Here is a 17242-nt window from a genome sequence, read left to right as displayed (position 1 = left end):
TGCAGTGGCACTTCCTCTTGTGAGGAGGTGTCACCTTGATCATCCTGGGTCTGCTCTAGGGTATGCAAGGTTCCTCTTTTTGTCGGCCAGACCACAGGCCTCTTTTTCTTTTGTTTACAGGCATACTCAATGTGTCCCTTTTTGCCACAGTGTCGACACACCAGGTCCTTACACCAGCATTCTGATGCCTGGTGACCCAGCTTACCACAGCGGTAACATTCTTGACTCTGCACCGTTTTGTGGGTCAGTTCTTGTGACACTTTTTGCACCCTAGGGGATGCACCAATGTATTGTGCCTCCCTTGTAGCCAGTTCCATGGAGACAGCAATATCAACAGCCTTCTGTAATGTAAGCTGAGCCTCTGTCAGTAGGCGCTTCCGTATAGCTTCACTGCAGAGGCCACACACTAACCTGTCACGCAGGGCATCATTTAACATCTCTTTAAATTCACAGTGTTCTGCTAGCTTTTGTAAAATGGCTACAAATTGTACAACTGTTTCATCTTCCTTTTGGTCTCTTTTGTGGAACCTATATCTTTCAGCAATTACCAGTGGTTTTGGGGAGAAATGAGACCCCAGGATTTCCACAATGTCACTGTAAGATTTAGTCTCAGGCTTAACAGGGTGTAGTAAGCTGCGTAGCAGAGAGTAGGTTTTAGCCCCTACAACAGTTAAGAATATTGGCACCTTCTTCGCTTCTGTAATGTCATTTGCAATACCAAAAAGCTCAAAACGCTCAGTATACACATGCCACTGCTCTGTATTCTCATCAAAAGGCTCCAGGGGCCTGGTCAGAGTAGCCATGATTTTTAGTTTCACTTTCACAGTCAGTGCAACAAGCAGCTTTTTTTCTTTGTTTGGTCTTTACCTTGACTTCTACTTCCTTCTGTTACTGGAGCAGCACCAGGATCCCATCCTCGTCGCCAGTGTTGTATCCTTGGGGCAGTCGGTGTAGGAAGCAATCACTTGAGGCCAGAGAGCAGACAGCTAACCAAAACCTCCATTTTATTTACAGAGACAGAGAGCTCACTCAGCCGGTTGAAACCGGCTGAGCTATCCCTTAATAGTCTAACTCAGTTGCCATAGTAACAAAACCCATGACAACCAAATACACAACATGAACAATAAGGATCCCTTGGAGTTTCCATTAGGTAAAGATTTGTCCCAGCGACTGTGCCAAAATTTCCTCTTCACCCCACTATTATGCAGTGTGGAGGTTGGCTTGCACCCTTTCCCCTGTAGCTGAATTTCATTTGTGCTGTAGGCACAGGACCAAATGCTGCTTTAGCCACTGCTGGACAGGGATTGTGTCAGACGCATCATTTTTTTCCGACAGCCTTCTCTGTAGGGAAGGATTTCACCAGGCAGGTCTGAGGGATACATTAGGCTGCTGTACTGACAAGGAGCACTGTTGGCACTGGCAGTTACAGGTTATATTCTAATCAATTTCCGGACCTTTCCAAAGAAAGAAAGAAACAGGATCCTGCAAGGGTCTCTTTCTGCAGTCGTCAGCAGAGCCAATGACCAAGAGCTCCATACCCTAGCCACAGCTTTGGACTTCTGTGCACTTCCTTTGAGGTAACCTTACATCATGGTACCTATCCTATTCAGAGCCTTCTCATGAGGAGACGCTGTCCCCTGGCAGCGTAGCTCTCAAAGTGGGACCCAGCTGCTGTGCTAATAAGGACCATAATGGTTTCTAAACCAAGCATAGTGAATGGTTAATGGCCCATCCACACAGAGGCTCAAACTGTGTTCAGTTAATCAGCTTCAACCATGGTTTTGAACAAATTTAGGCTAGCTTGGCTTAAACCATAGACCTTGTTGACACTGGCTGTTCTTCTGAAGAACGTCCTACTTGTTGCTAATACCAATCCAGCTCCACTAGTGGGAACAACAGTGGGAGTTGTAGTGTAGACGAGGCTGCCGCCGGAATTGTTACCCATACTCAGAACACCAGGTTGTCTAAGCTGACTTAGCAACATTGGAAAATGGATCAGAAATGAGGGCAGGGTTCAGGCAGTCACAGTGTAGCTGGTTATTGTGGCTGGGCCCAAGCCCTTTATAAACCAATCTTGGCAATTGTGTTAGAAAACACACCTATCATAAATACGCCCTCCCTTCCCTCTTATCAACCTCTTGTGGTGCCTTAAGAGAAAAACTTTCTCTGGTCATCCACACCACTTTTATTATAAACGAATTTAGATCATAAAGTCCTAGGGAGCAGGAACTATGGGCCAGATTCTCATCTGTTGTAAGGCAGCCTCGCTCCATTGCAGCTGTTCTGATTTACACCAGATTTCTGGTGTATCCCCTATTTCTCTCTCTGTGGATGGTACAGTACCATGCACATTGTTGGTGCTTTACAAATAAATAGCAGTGTTTTAGTCTAGGCCCTTACCAACAGACAATGGTCAGAAAACACAGTTCCCAGTCAAGTATAGATTGGGACTTAGTGAGAAGTACATGCATACGTGTGTGGCCTGGAGCAATTTTTCCTCCGCTGTGTTACTGCTGAGTATGCCCTGTCCAGGCCCTAGAGTGGATACTAATGCACCACTGAGGTGTTTTTTTTTTTTTTTTTGCTTTTTACTACTCATCCATTATGTAAATGAGATATGAAAATAATGTGCATTTTTATAGCCTTCAAAGCACTGAGCATATGGTCCTCTCAGTGCCAGACATGAAGAGGAATCAAATAATTGAGATTTTTTAAATGTGCATATGGTATATTCTTAGACTTATTATGCTCTCTAAGGCATTCAGGGATTAAATCATCCTATTGAATGATGGCTGTCTTTTAAACCAGAAAAAATATGTAAGGCTGCAGTAACTTAGAGTGAGTGGGGATGTTTTCCAGGGCCAGGCTACAGTGCATTGGCAGCCTAGGCATATATGGGATGCAACCACTGCTTTCTTAATGGCTCCCTGCCTGCTTTCTCATTAGATATTGGAAAACAAACAAACTCTGGGGAAACAGCAATGGCTGAATCAAGAGGCAGGCTATGTGTTGTGATCCTGTCAGCTCTCATGTGTTAGACTGGGGCACTGCTTAGCTGGGAAGCCTCTGTGCTGTTGGGCATTCAGTGGACAATATGGTTCACTTCCCCCTGAGCCAATACTCTCAGCACTGTATTATTAAGTGCACGTGTAATGCATGTGCAAAAGGGAGGTTGGCATTGACAGTGTAGGTTTTAATAAGCGGTTTTTTTTTTAAATCAAGTCTTGACCCAAATTTAAACCTTATTATTAGCAGGTGCCTGTCCCAACCTACTCTCCAAACAGTCCACACAGTATGCACAGTCCAAACTCACCTGCTTGCAAGACCTGGTTTTATGGCAAAGATGACAAAAATTAGCTCCAGCTTTCTCCTCAACCTTGGTTGCTCCTCCCTCGGGCCTAGTCATTTCACACCCTAGATTCTTTGTCCCCACAGAGATCCAGTCTTTTGGTGGAGTAGCTAATCATAACTGATCAGAACCCACTTAACCCTTTTGACAACTTGTAACAGGGGTGGCGAAGTTCAGGCAAACACTTATAGCCAGCTATACATTTAATTAGTCATATATATAATTTGTTAGAATGGCTAGGCATAGAAATAATAATAATAATAAAAAGCCTTCAGTGAAATTGCCATATCTGTATCTCAGGTGCTCTAGAAAGTTCATCTCTATTGAGCTTGGCTTCTTTTTAGCTATGCCAATGATCTCTAAAACTGCCCTGAATAATTGGATTATTATTCATGCAGTGATTCAGACCTGCTAGCTGCTTTCTTGTTTGAGGATGGCTGGTCTATGGGACTGGTGTGGTTGTAAAAGCTTGAAAACATTTACAGTCTTTTTTCAGCAATATAAAACATCCTCTTATAAAAATGGAACTAAAACTATACAGATACAAATAAAGTGTAATCATCCTGCATTACTGGCTATGATGACTATACTGGAGGAAAAATGAGCCTTGTCTTTTGTTCACTCAGGGGTAGTTGGGTAACAGAACTGAGAATGCAGACAGAGATCATTGTGAGTTCAAGACTTTCCTAAGTGGTAGACAGAGTGACCCTTGTGAATTGGAATCATAAAAGTCTTCTCATTGCAAAGTGATGAGGAAAAACTATGCCAGACCCTGGGAGCATGGAAAGGGAGAGAATCATGTTACATAGCAACCTGCCACTGGATCTGGTATGGATGGTAAGGATAAATGGACATAGAGGATTAGGCCCCAAACAGAGTATGTAACCCTATTCTGTGAGGGTCAAAACCACTCCTGACAGATGCCCGAAGGATTTGTCTTTTCTTATACTTTGGCTCATGATGCCAATAAAGTCTAATTGAAATGAAATGAATTGGGATGGAGACGGGAGTGGAATTTTGGACCGGGTGGAAAACTGATGTTAAAGGTGTTCAGATGAAGTGATTAGGCATTTAGAGTGTCTTTTATATCTTGAGAGGCTGTGATACTCATTTTTTTTATTTCTGCAGAGGACAAAGAGTATAGGGTGCAAGGTGTGTTGGCACAGTTGTATTAATTTAGATGTAATAAACAGGCCAAAGGTGTTAATATGAGTCTGTCACTGTCCAACATTAAGCAGTTTTAAACAAAGTTCGGGGTTTGATATAAAGATCTGAGCCTGCTTAGTACAAGGGCAAACACATTAAAAATCCTTTAAAACTTTTTATTAAAGACACTGAAAAGAAGGAAAAACAGGTAGAGTATTAAGTAAGGCTTTAATTTTAACGACATCCTTTTCCCTTTAGCTGGAGCAAAGGAAAAGCCCCCTTGGCTGATCGTCTCATAGATGATATTAAAGGTGGTAACAACAGTACCTTTGGGGAAAGGAGAAGTTAATTAAGATGGGCAGGAGCTGTCACTGCTGCTGTTGTTAGAGACCAGTCCTGCTTCCTAGAAGACAAAACAAGACAAACAGACAAAAGAGGGGAGAACAGAACAGCAAAGATAGAAAATACACTTTGTATCTCTGGTCCTGATGGTCACTTGCTGGACCTTGCTGCTGGAAAAACATGGGCATGGCAGATGGTCTTATCAGCCACTCTGAGACCAGGCAAACTTGTACCAGCATTGGGCTGTTTAGGGTGTTACTGTTAGTTATCTTTCAGAGTCAGAGGCTTACAGCAGTGTTGCAAAAATATACAGTCCTGGCTGGCTAAGCCAGGCTCTTAGAAGGAAAAAGGAGAGGGTTAGGCAAGAGGAAAAATAAGGCTGGGGAAGGAAAAGGACAAAGAACAGTAAAAGTGTTCTGGGACATATTAGCAGGAGCGTTGTAGCAAGACAAGAAGTAATTCTTTTACTCTACTCAGCACAGACAATACTCATCTGGAGTATTGTGTCTAGTTCTGGGCACCCCCCTTCAGGAAAGGTGTTGACAAATTGGAGAAAATCCAGAAGAGAGCAACAAAAATGATTAAAGGTCTAGAAAACATGACTTATGAGGAAAGACTGAAAAAAATTGGGTTTGTTTAATCTGGAGAAGAGAAAAGTGAGAGGGACATGAAAACAGTCTTCAAGTACGCAAAAGGTTGTTGTGAAGAGGAATTGCTCTCTCTAAACACTGAGGACAGGACCAGAAGTAAGGGGTTTAAATTGCAGCAAAGGAGATTTAAGTTAGATATTAGGAAAATATTCCTAGCTGTAAGGGAAGAAATGAAACAAGTAACCTAGGGAGCTTGTGGAATCTCCATCATTCAAGGCTTTTAAGAACAGGTTAGACCAGGGGTAGGCAACCTATGGCATGCGTACCGAAGGCGGCATGCAAGCTGATTTTCAGTGGCACTCACACTGCCCGGGTCCTGGTCACCAGTCCAGGGGGGTCTGCATTTTAATTTAATTTTAAATGAAGCTTCTTAAACATTTTAAAAACCTTATTTACTTTACATACAACAATAGTTTAGTTATATATTATAGACTTATAGAAAGAGACCTTCTAAAAACGTTAAAATGTATTACTGGTGCACACAACCTTAAATTAGAGTGAATAAATGAAGACTCCACACACCACTTCTGAAAGGTTGCTGACCCCTGGGTTAGACAAATGCCTATCAGGGATGGTCTAGATAGTACTTAGTCTTGCCTCAGTGCAGAGGATTGGACTAGATGACCTATTGAGGTCCCTTCCTGTCCTACATTTCTATGATTCTAGGACACATAAGGTGGGGGAAGTTGTGCTAAAGTCTCACATCCCAGGTGGTGTTTGGGATTGAGCCAGAGCAAGTAGGGGTGGAAATGTCATCTGGTCCCTCTCTTTGGCCTGGTCTGGTCAGGACATCTCTCAGGATCAGAATGACAAAGGCCTGAGGTCCCAGGAAACAGTGGAGGTGGCAGCCATGATGATGACGCTTGCTCTGGTAACCTCTATCTATTCTTCCTCATTTCCCCCACAAAGTCTCTTTCTTTAAGGCCCCACAAAGGTAAAGGTGGGTGGAATAATTCATCCCCTCATTATTTTGTCCAACAGTTAGGTCTAGTGTCAAACACATCAGTTTTGGTTCACTGATTTCTGGACCCACATTTTCTTGTTTACCAAGAATGATCTAGAACAGTGCTTTTCAAACTGCGGGTCGCGACCCAGTACTGGGTCACAGAATGGAAGGCATTGGGTCGCAGCAGCTCTGGTCAGCACTGCCGACTGGGCCATTAAAAGTCTCGTTGGCAGTGCTGCCTGGCTAAGACAGGTTAGTCCCTACCAGTTCTGACACTGTGCTGTGACCCGGAAGCAGCCAGCAGCAGGTCCGGCTCTGGGGAGGGTGGGAAGGCAGGGGGCTCCATGCACTGTCCTCACCTCAAGCACCAGTTACATTGGCTGGGAGTAAATTTGCAGGGCTGGTTATCACAATAGCATCCATTCAGTTCCTGAATGGAACTGGGGGGAGCTACAGGGGCGATGCCTGCAGGCATGGGAGCGCACACTGTGCAGAGCTGCCTGGCTGCCCCTGCGCCTAGGAGCTGGACTTGTTGGCCGCTTCTGGGAGCTGTGCGGAGCCAGGGCAGGCACCCTTAGTCCTGCTGTGCTGCCGACTGGGAGCCACCTGAGGTAAGTGCCGCCCAGCTGGAGCCTGTATCTTGAACCCTCTCCCACACCCCAACTTCCTGCCCCAGGTCAGAACTCCCTCCCAGAGCCCGCATCCCAACCCCCTATTTCAGCCCTGAGCCTCCTCTCTCACCCAAACTTCCTCCTGGAGCCCACACCCCCTCCCATGCCCCAATCCCAGCCCTGAGCCCCCTTCCTCACCCAAATGCCCTCCCGGAGCCCACACCCCATCCTGCACCCTAACCCCATGCCCCACCCAGAGCCCGCACCCCCAGCTGGAGCCCTCACCCCCTCCTGCACTCCAACCCCCTGCCCCAGACCAGTGAAAGTGTGTGAGGGTGGGAGAGAGTGAGCGATGGAGGGAGGGGGATGGAGTGAGTGGGGGGGGGGCTCGGAGAAGTGGCGGGGCAGGGGGTAGGGCAAGGGTGTTTGGTTTTGGGCGATTAGAAAGTTGGCATCCCTACAAGAAGTAGGAAGAGGATTTCCTGCCAGCTTTCGAGGCAACAAGGCAAGCTCCTCCTTTTTCCTCTCCTTTCTCCCAGTAGGATTCCAGGAGCAGAACGCCAGCGGTCACAGTATTGCTGCCGACATGTGGAGTGGTGCGCTCCACACGGGCTTATACTTGAAGTTGATAGTGTTGCCCCTGAGTTCACTGAGAGGTTTTTAACTCAAGTTCATTAATTGTCAATGAACTCAAGCTAGCTAAGACATTTGTAGATGCTAATCAGAGGAATGCTCCACAAACATTTGTTCCGGGGCACAAACATTCAGTTGACCATAATATGCTGAATGTAAATCAATTAAGTCACGTTAAAAAAGCTAGTGTAGACATACCCTGAGTGAGAAACCAACATTTTTACAGTCCAGTCACTCCCACTTCCCCCTCCCATAAATTCATACTTCCTCTTATCTGCACCAGCTAATGGGCGCCAACTGGCTAACTTCTGGCTCTCCTCTGATCTGGAATCTTGGAGACGTCACACCTGGTCACTCTCAAGATGCAAAGAGGTAGCACACCTGCTCATGCTCCCACTGAAATCAATGGTGATTTTTCTATCAACGGCCCTTGAAGGTGGATTGCACAAAGCACCGGAGGATACACTGCGGGGAACAATCTTGCATTGGCAAAAAGGGAATGGACTATGTGAGATCTTTTCCATCCTTAATTTCTATAATTCCATAACTTTTCCTACTGCTTAACTGGTGCTCTCCTCAGGAGATAAGCCCAATTTTCTTCTCTCACAATAGCTCTGTGTCTTATCAGGTTTTAAAGGTCACCAAAACCATCACACAGTCCGTATGATGCTAAAATAGCACAGCAATAACATTTGCTTGGTATTTATACAAATCACCAATTAGCACTTTTAAGGGTTTTATTTCTCCCAAATAATTTTGTAATGTTTTGCCAAGCATCAGATGCAAATCCTGTCACTTTTGATTTTACCATTCAGCTATGAGACCCGCTGGCTTGTACTCAGTGATGAGATTAATGCAAAGCTCCCTGAGGAAATGGCAGCCTTTCAGTTCTCAATCTAAAAGAATAAAAAATAAAGAGAAAATGGGAGAGGGGCTTCCATGGGAATATTTATTACATTAAAAGAAGATGTTAACTGACAGATGCCTAATTTTCTTTCCCTACCACCTACGTTTTTGTAGAGTACATAGTTAATCCTCAACCAAACTGTTACTGAGCTGCATTAGCTTGTGCTGAAACCTTGCTGTCATAGTTAATAAGGGATATGAGCATGTAGTATGAAGACTTCAGGAAGCTTTCTGTAAGAGTCCGGTGTGGGGGCTCGGCCGTCTCAGGTGCGGCCGGGAGCCAGGCCGCCTCACTACACGGCCTAAATCAGTAGTTCAGTCTCCGAAGGTCCAAGCCCTATGTTAGGGCGGGCAACAAACAATAGTCCAAGGGCTCAGACTCTCAGGCAGGGGCTGAGCAAAATAAACAGTTAGTGAAGCCCAGCCCTAGGTCAGGGCGGGGCAACCAACAGTAGTTCAAGGGGCTCAGGTCCTTGGGCAGGAGCTGAGCAACAACAGTTAGTGAAGCCCAGCCCTTGGTCAGGGCGGGGCAACAAACAGTAGTTCACAGGCTCAGACCCTCAGGCAGGGGCTGAGTCAACAGCAACAGTTCAGGGGCTCAGACCCTCAGGCAGGGGCTGAGCAAACAGCAGGTAAGTCCAGACTTCTATGTCTGAGCGCTGGTGTGAGGGGGAGACTGCCACCTGTGAGTGGGGTGGCAGGGGGGACACAGGCCCACCCACTCCACTGTGTCCCAGCCCGGGGCCCTAACAGCGGCAGTTAGTCTGCTGCTGTGTCGGTGGGGTCCTGACCGCAACACACCAACATCGGCTCAAAGTCTGCTGTAGCCAGACTGGGGCCAGCTACCTCCGGGCTACTTTCCATCTCCCCCTCCATGGGTACCTGCTTATCTCTGGTGTCCGGCGCTGGGTCCCACACCATGGGCTCCTCGACGTGCTGAGGGCCAGCTAGCTCAGGCTGCTCCTCAGGACTCGGGTCGGGGGGGACGCTCAAACCGCTCCTCGGGGTACCGGGCTCGGGGAAGGCTCGGCCAGTCCTCCTCAGGGTACCGGGCTCAGGGAAGGCTCGGTCCAGCAGGAGCTCGGTCAGGAGCATCTGTCCTCTCTGGCCGCCGAGCAGCAACTGAGCACTGGGGCCGGGCCTTTATACTTCCTGTCCCGCCCCTGGACTTCCGGGGGGCGGGGACAGGCAGCAGTGGCTCCGCCCACTGTGGCGGCGGCTGTTCTGGCTCGGCCGTCTCAGGTGCGGCCGGGAGCCAGGCCGCCTCACTACACTTCCTTATGCCTCATCTGAAAATACATGACCGAGGGGCTAAGTGCACATTTTATATTATACATGCAAAATCCTATGTTAAGGCAACATTAAAATATTTAAAATAGCAAAAAGTCAGGCAATACAAAAGTTAAGGTTCCAGCAGCAATGCTAATTCAGCCCTACTGCACTTACCAGTGAAATAGGACTGAATAGTATTCTCAGTTACTGTTTTATTGGATACATGTATAGCACAATATAAAGCTGTTTTATTATTTTCTACCATTTCCCAGCAGAAACCAGGAAGTGCAGATACCGGTAGAAGTTAGAAATTAAGTTAATGAAATTAGAATGAATGAAGAAACAAAACTGAACATATGTAAACTTTGAGAGTGATGTGGTTGGGGGCCAAATCTGGATCTGAATTTGTCACTGGCCCCAAAAGAACTGATTTCAACACTCCTTCAAGTTAAGTTGTTTTCAACAATCCTGTTTATCATTAATAAAATGTAGTAACTAAAATACAGATGTGAATTTTGCTGTTTGGGCCCATCTCTGGTAAGCAACAAGAAGAAATGAGGAAATGATTTCAAACCCCAATGAAAGAATTTGCTTTGGTTCATTTTAATTTTTGGCTGAAGGTTCAAGTCAGTTTTTATTTTCCCTGAATCAGTTTCCTCATCTCAGGGCCTGTTCCTGTTCCCATGGAAATTACTGGTAAAACTCCTATTGACTTTAATGGTGCAGGATCAAAACCCTAATGAGGGAGGTATTATGAGGTGCAGAATAAAATAAGTATGTGTTTGTAGGGATTTGTCACCACTGTGGTTCCATGGAAAGTGGAAGGAAACTTCAGTTAGAACCTAAGGTAGTAGGGATCCAAACATATGACCTAATAGTTGGGTTAGAAGGCTATGCTTGTTCTGACAATGAAATAAAGGTTCTTGGATAGATTTATTAGTGCTGACAAACATGAAGTATTGCCTGTTGTCAGCTAACTGAGAGTAATTTACCATTAATTACTTGATTTTTAAAGGAAACTTAACTTGTATCCCCTTTTTGTCCAAGCAATTAACTGTTGGTGCAAATGGTGTTATGTGCAATAGGCACCTATGCCTAGCTCCACAGAGGGATTTAGATGACTAAGTCTCAGTTTTAGGCACCGTTGCGATCCACAACCCCCCTGCTTGGCTGCTGCCTAACTCTGTAGGTGCATCAATTCACTCGGCACCTAAACTTTCACCATTAAGTTCCTGCCCCTGAGCATGCACACTGCTGCCTCACTCTGGGCATCTGGATGCTTAGTTCCAGCCTAAGCCCCAGCGTGATCCACAGACCAGGTGAAGATGTGTGGGTGAACACCCTTCTTGCCTGTGGGGCCCAATCTGGTATGTGTACTATTGGGTTATCCGGGAGAGGGGGCGGGCGGAAGCCCGCCCCATGCTAACGGATCCCCCCCCAGCCTAAGGGGAGGATCCACAGGGCCACGGAAACCCACTAAGTGCGGGGGACAACTAATAAAAGAACAGGGACAGGAGTGAGGTCAAAGGGTCAGAAGGAGGGAGCCTGATGGGGACACCGAGCAGAGAACCCCGGACAGCGCCCACTGCTCCTCGAAGGCGTCAAGGGAGCCAGCGGACGCCGCCCAGAGGAACTCCGCTCGGAGACGTGAGCGGACGAGGGATCGGAAACAAGCCCCACAGTCGCAGGAGTCTCCGTCGGCCAACCTCCTCTCCCTGGTCGCGTGGATGGCCTTTTTAGCCAGGGCGAGGAGGAGGTTGACCAGGAGGTCCCGCGACTTTGTGGGGCCACGGATAGGGAGTGCATGGAGAAGGAGGTGAGGGGAAAAGTGCAGCCAGAAATGTAACAGAATGACGGTGAGGAGCCGGTATAGGGGCTGCAACCTGGCGCACTCTAGGTAAACATGCGCCAGGGTCTCCCTCACGCCGCAGAAGGGGCAGGTGTCCGGGACAGGGGTGAACCGCGCCAAGTACACGCCCGTGCTCACGGCCCCGTGAAGGAGCCGCCAGCTGATATCCCCGGCGGGCCTCGGGACCAGGGTGGAGTACAGGCTGGCCCACCGGGGCTCCTCACCCTCCACAGGTGGCAAGAGGTCCCGCCACTTGGTGTCGGGGCCCAATCTGGTATGTGTGCTCGGAGCATGCCTACTGGATCAGGTCCCATTCAAAATCTGGCTAGAGAAGGTGTTGATGGTGACCTTATAATTTTTAGCCCAGGGGCTGGAGCACTCACCTGTGATGTCAGAGACCCCAGTTCAATTCCCCTGTCTGCAGGAGTAGGAGTGAGGATTTGAACAAGGATCTCCCATCTCTCAGGTGAGTGTCCTAACTGCTAGGCTATGGGATATTCTGATGTAGGTTTTCCTCAGTCTCTCCTATGGAAGCTGTTCCACTTTAGTTAAATGCACAAAGAATCATTGGGCCAGAGAGACTGAGACTGTGAGTGGCTTTATAGGTGGGAGATGCAGGGTCCAATCCCCCTGCTCCAATAACTATTAAATTGTTTATCCAAAGTGGGGGGAATTAAATTCAGGTTTCCCGCATCCTAGGTGAGTGCTCTAGGATTCCTGGCTATGGATTGCAAGCAGAGATAGGTGCTTCCCTGCAGTCTGGATTTAGATGCTGAACTCTACGACAGGGAGGGGCTTAGGATACACCCCTCTCATTGTAATCTACCACTGATTAGTTTAGGATGAACTCCAATTGCATGCTAGCTTTTGTGCATCCCATTCTTAAGGACCTATCTTTCCCCATGTGCTGTATAGGAAGCTAGGCATCTAACTGGTTTTGTGGATCTTATTGTTATATTGATTTTCTAGGTGCCTATGTTGATTTGTGGATCTGGGCCCTGCCTACCTGATTTGTGGGCAAAAGCAGACAGACAGGCATCACTAGGCCTTTCTTTGCTCCCACAAAATTGCACCTGCATTTATTTGTGGTTGCTGATTTTTATGCAAAGAGAGAGAGGCATGGATTTAAAAATCAGACCTTCAAACGAGAATTCCAGGTAATATACTTCTCACAGTCTACGATGGTGAAAATTCACTAGTGAGACACCTGTGGATATTGAACTCTTATGAATGAAATAATTTTCTTTAAAGCAAGTCTTTGCTTTTATAAAGAACTAATTTAATCATGCACTGATCAAAGGGGTAATCAAAGAGATTGGAATATCAGAGAAGGTGTCTGAAGCAGGAAAGGGAACGTGCTACTGAGAGAGAGAAGCATTACAGTGATTTTATACAGAAGAAATTTTCCTTTGGCAAAAGAAACATCCAAACAGTTGAGCAGAAAGAGACTTCTTTATTTATTGTATTTACCTCAAGGGAGGATTTAACTCATCAAATATCAATATTACAGTTATGGGGTTTGGGGTATTTTTCAATGTAGTTATATTTGGGAAAATGAAATCCTTGGTTTGGGAAATGTTTTTCTGAGTGAAGTATTTAGTCCTTCCTGTGGTAGCATAAACGTCTTTGGCCCAGACTCTACTCTCATTTACATGAGTCTAGTCAGTGGAATTTCTCTGGGTTGACTGCAGAACCTGGCCGGCTTATCTCTAACCAAAGAAGTTGTGGTTGCATTTAACTATCCAGAAGTGTGGGGCTTAGTACTCTAAGCATCAGGTGAAGCTAACTGTGCACACAGTCTGGAGGTACAGGTTTGAATCCCAGAGAGCTCGACTCAGCTATATAAAACATATTTTTAAAAGGTCAGATTTGGCTTACCAGTTACACCCCATATGACTCCTCAATGCCAAAGTTTACTTCCATAGAATTTGACTCCTTCTTAAAAAAAGTCAATAATTTTCATTAAAGAATATTTTGCTTTAAACATCGAAGACAAGAGAACAAACAAAAAACTGAAGACAGAGGTCGCCTGGCATGGAAAAACTAGAATAAGTGAAATTTAAATATCTAACTATATTAAAATAAAAAGTCCTCATTCTGTGGAATGCAGCAGAGGGTACAAATGTATATAATTGCCCCAATTAACTAAGCATAATGAGACCAGCTTTTATTGCACATATTTTTATTATTCCCTGCAGCAGAGGTGCTAGCTAGTACAGACATCCATTCTATATCCATTGGATATGGAAAGCGTTTCCATTTTCCATAAGATCTGCCTTTTGGCAGCATTTAAGGCTATAAGCCATGTAGGAATATAGAGGACAGATGTAGGTTATAATTTATGAGGCCAGCTATGCAAAACTTGGCTGTAGGAGCAAATGTAGAGCAGGATGACTAATTTGTAGTAATTTATGTCACAATTTGTATTATTTGTGTATTATTAGTATTATAGAAATTTCTAGAGACCTCAGTCAGATCAAGGCCCCATTATATTAGGTACTGTACAAAGAGTGCTGTAAAATTTAATTTCACCTCTTTCTCTGTTCATAAATTGTCCCCAGACAGCTAACCATTTTTCTGAGCTTATTTGTTGTTCAAAATTATTTGCAAGATAATTTCTGTGGATAATTCTCTAGGTGTATATCATTCCCCAGCAGCACATTGCAATCATTTCGACACTCCAAAATTCAGGCTGCTTTGGTTACTTTTGACAGGGAACGAACTGTGGGTCATATGGTATGTTTCTGTTCTGTAATGGTTAGAATCCAATTTCCAGTGAGAATAATCAGCAGAACTCCCTAGGGTTTAAGGAGGGGGAACAGTTTTTTTACAGGAATGCTAAACATTGATTAGGACACAGAATGGGGCAGAAAATGGGTTTAATCCAAAACAAGGTCCCCGTATTTTCCTGCCAGGAAGAAAGGCAAAGGAGGGAGCTCTATTTCTGATGCCACATCTCCACTGCACTGGGCCCACCAGAGGTAGGGAATGGCGCCTGCTTTTATTGCATAAACCAGGAAATCTCAGGAAAACCTGGCTCTAATCCCACAGATCCCTCCCTATGCCTGCCTACCATGTTGTCTTTTGGACTCTCCTGAGCTGCTTGTGCTTTGTGCCCGTCCAATGGCTGGATGGGTCACAGGCCACATAGGAAGAGGCACATGCTGTGTGGAACAGCTGTTTTCCAGAGTCTCCTGCCCCACCACAGCCTTTTCTAGTACATGTAATTTGTGGCAGCTAAGCAGCTGACCATGTGAAGCAGGAATGTACCATAGAACTGCAACCCCACTGTGACGGGTTCCCCCTGGGGTGCCACCTGGAACTGGGGTACCACTGAGCCCACCTGACCCACCAGCCTGGTCTCCCTTTACATTGTGCTGCTGTGACAGGCCTTCAAGCCCCCTTCAGCACACATACAGGTAGGGGCGCACCCAGCTGCAGCTGCACACAGACGCTGAGATCAGCTCTGAATGGGAAGGCTCAGCTAAGAACTGCCCAGTTACTCAAGTGCACATGTTCCTTTGGAAGGTAAACCCAAAATTATACTGTCTTGCACTGCACAGAGAACTGTACAGTGTAAGCTCATGAAATTTGCCCTCTCCCTCAGTGTGGAGAGGAATACACACAGCTTTGTGCCCCAAGTATGACTTCCGCACACACCGGTTTTATACAAACAAAAACAAGTTTATTAACTACAAAAGATAGATTTAAAGTGTTTATAAGGGATAGCAAACAGGTCAAAGCAGATTACCTAGCAAATAAAACAAAAACACAATCTAAGTGTAATATACTAAAGAGATTGAATATGAGTAGCAAACTCTCACCCTAATTGTTGATTTAGGCAGTTTGCAGAGATTCTTGGAGCCAGCTGCCCTTGCCTGCAGCTTAAAACCCCAGGTATTCCTTTCACAGGCTAGAAATCCCTCTATCCTGGATCCAGCCTTTCTCCCCAGTTCAGTCCTTCTTCCTCAGGTGTTTCCAGCAGTCTCCTTTGGGTGAGGAGTCAGAGAAGAACCATGATGATGTCACTCCCCTGCCTGAAATAGCTTTTGCATATGGCGGGAACCCTTTGTCTCTAACTTTAATTCCCACTCCTTTTAGTGGAAAAACACTGGTATTCCAAGATGGAGTCCAGTACCAGGTGACTTGGTCACATGTCCCTCTAGGGCTATAGCAGCCATGACTCAGAGGCTCTTTGTAGCATCCTCAGGATCATTACCTAGCACAAGGCTGGCACCTTAGAATTGCAGCAGGCAAAATACATAGGTGGAACTATGGAAATGGCATCTCACATTGCTCACTAGTACACACTGTGTTGGTCTATGGATGGACTAGGAAGGAACCAAGAGGCTGAGTAGGCAGGTTTTTCCTTCGTGGTTCTTTTATTGGAGCTGTCTCTGGTAGTTGGGAGTGGGGGCCCTGGAGGAAGATCAGCCTTATGGCTATCACTGATTATGTCCCTCAACAACTGACTGTTAGAATTGTTCCAGGGTCCAGGACACCATTCTTCTTCTCATTGCAAAACTCTCAGAAGACTGAGGAATCCAGACTGGCGGGATAGATGGAGTGTCGTCATGTTTTTTCTTCTTGCTAAAAAGTTCCCTCAGAAAAGTTCCACCTTAGCAGGATGTGGGGAAAACGTCACTGATCATAATGATAAGAAGCTATTCAAACTGCTGAAGCACAACTTTGAAGGTCAAAATGAATTGTGTGATTTATGAGAAATAAACACCTACCATAAAGAGGCTATAGAATAAAGGGCGTGTGACTGAATTAAGTTTAAGTATCTCTGGAGTCCATTGTATTAAATGCAAAGGTTATGTATTATTGTGGGACTGGATGATGAAAGGACTGTACTGAATAATGGGCAGACAAGAATGGTCTTTTGGGACAATACATGTGAAGTGGATTTCCTGGGAAATACCTAGGGGGACTTGAATGCAAATCCTCCTCTCTCACTCGCCACCCTCTTATTATGCAAAAGCCCAGCCTTTTGAAACTATGCCCTGAGGAAGGGACCATTGCCTATGGATTACCTGTTCCTGGAGTCTCAAGATCAAAGGCTTCGGCTGTATAAAGGAAAGACTACCCTATGCAGGGGAGCTCATTCTGAGCTGAGGCTGTTCTGAACTCGTAACCACAGAAAAACCCATTGGTGGGGTTTGAAGGACTTATGCCTACCAGAGCTCCTGCTGGAGTTGTGGGAGGGTGATCGCTGGTAAACTTATTAGTATGCGAGTTGGTTCTGCTATAACTTTTTAATATGTTTTCTTTGTAATGCTTTCACCTTAAGAATAAATGTGCTTCCTTGGAAAGAGCTGTGTGGCATTCATAACTGTGGGCAATTATGCTGCTGATAGCCTCTGAAGAAAGAGAGCAAAGTGCAGATGCAGGCCTGTAAAGGCTGTCTGGTCAGGACCGGCTCTAGGCAAACCAAGCACGTGCTTGGGATGGCACAATTCCAGGGGCAGCATTCCGGCCACCCTTTTTTTTTTTGCTTTGGCAGTTGCGCTCTCAGAGCTTGGGGCGGCAAAAGCC

General features: G+C 45.8%; 1 long non-coding RNA gene across 4 annotated transcripts; it reads left to right on the top strand.

Annotated features, from left to right (window-relative positions):
• The first annotated feature begins 1118 nt into the window (after window positions 1-1118).
• LOC120400213 lies at window positions 1119-16889 on the top strand. 4 transcript variants are annotated; one of them, XR_005595607.1, is made up of 7 exons: window positions 1119-1150; window positions 7961-8185; window positions 10128-11174; window positions 12067-12170; window positions 12674-12861; window positions 14620-14685; window positions 16195-16889. It is a non-coding gene; the product is annotated as an uncharacterized LOC120400213 (long non-coding RNA). The 4 variants fall into 4 exon arrangements; XR_005595606.1 differs by lacking the exon at window positions 1119-1150 and adding an exon at window positions 1162-1577 and having other exon boundaries at window positions 10131-11174; XR_005595604.1 differs by lacking the exon at window positions 1119-1150 and adding an exon at window positions 1162-1577.
• Window positions 16890-17242: the final 353 nt, after the last annotated feature.

This window comes from Mauremys reevesii, linkage group 3 (assembly GCF_016161935.1).
Source record: "Mauremys reevesii isolate NIE-2019 linkage group 3, ASM1616193v1, whole genome shotgun sequence".
Classification (NCBI taxonomy): domain Eukaryota; kingdom Metazoa; phylum Chordata; order Testudines; family Geoemydidae; genus Mauremys; species Mauremys reevesii.
The sequence above is the reverse complement of the archived record's forward strand: the minus strand, read 5'-3'. Positions and strand labels throughout refer to the sequence as shown.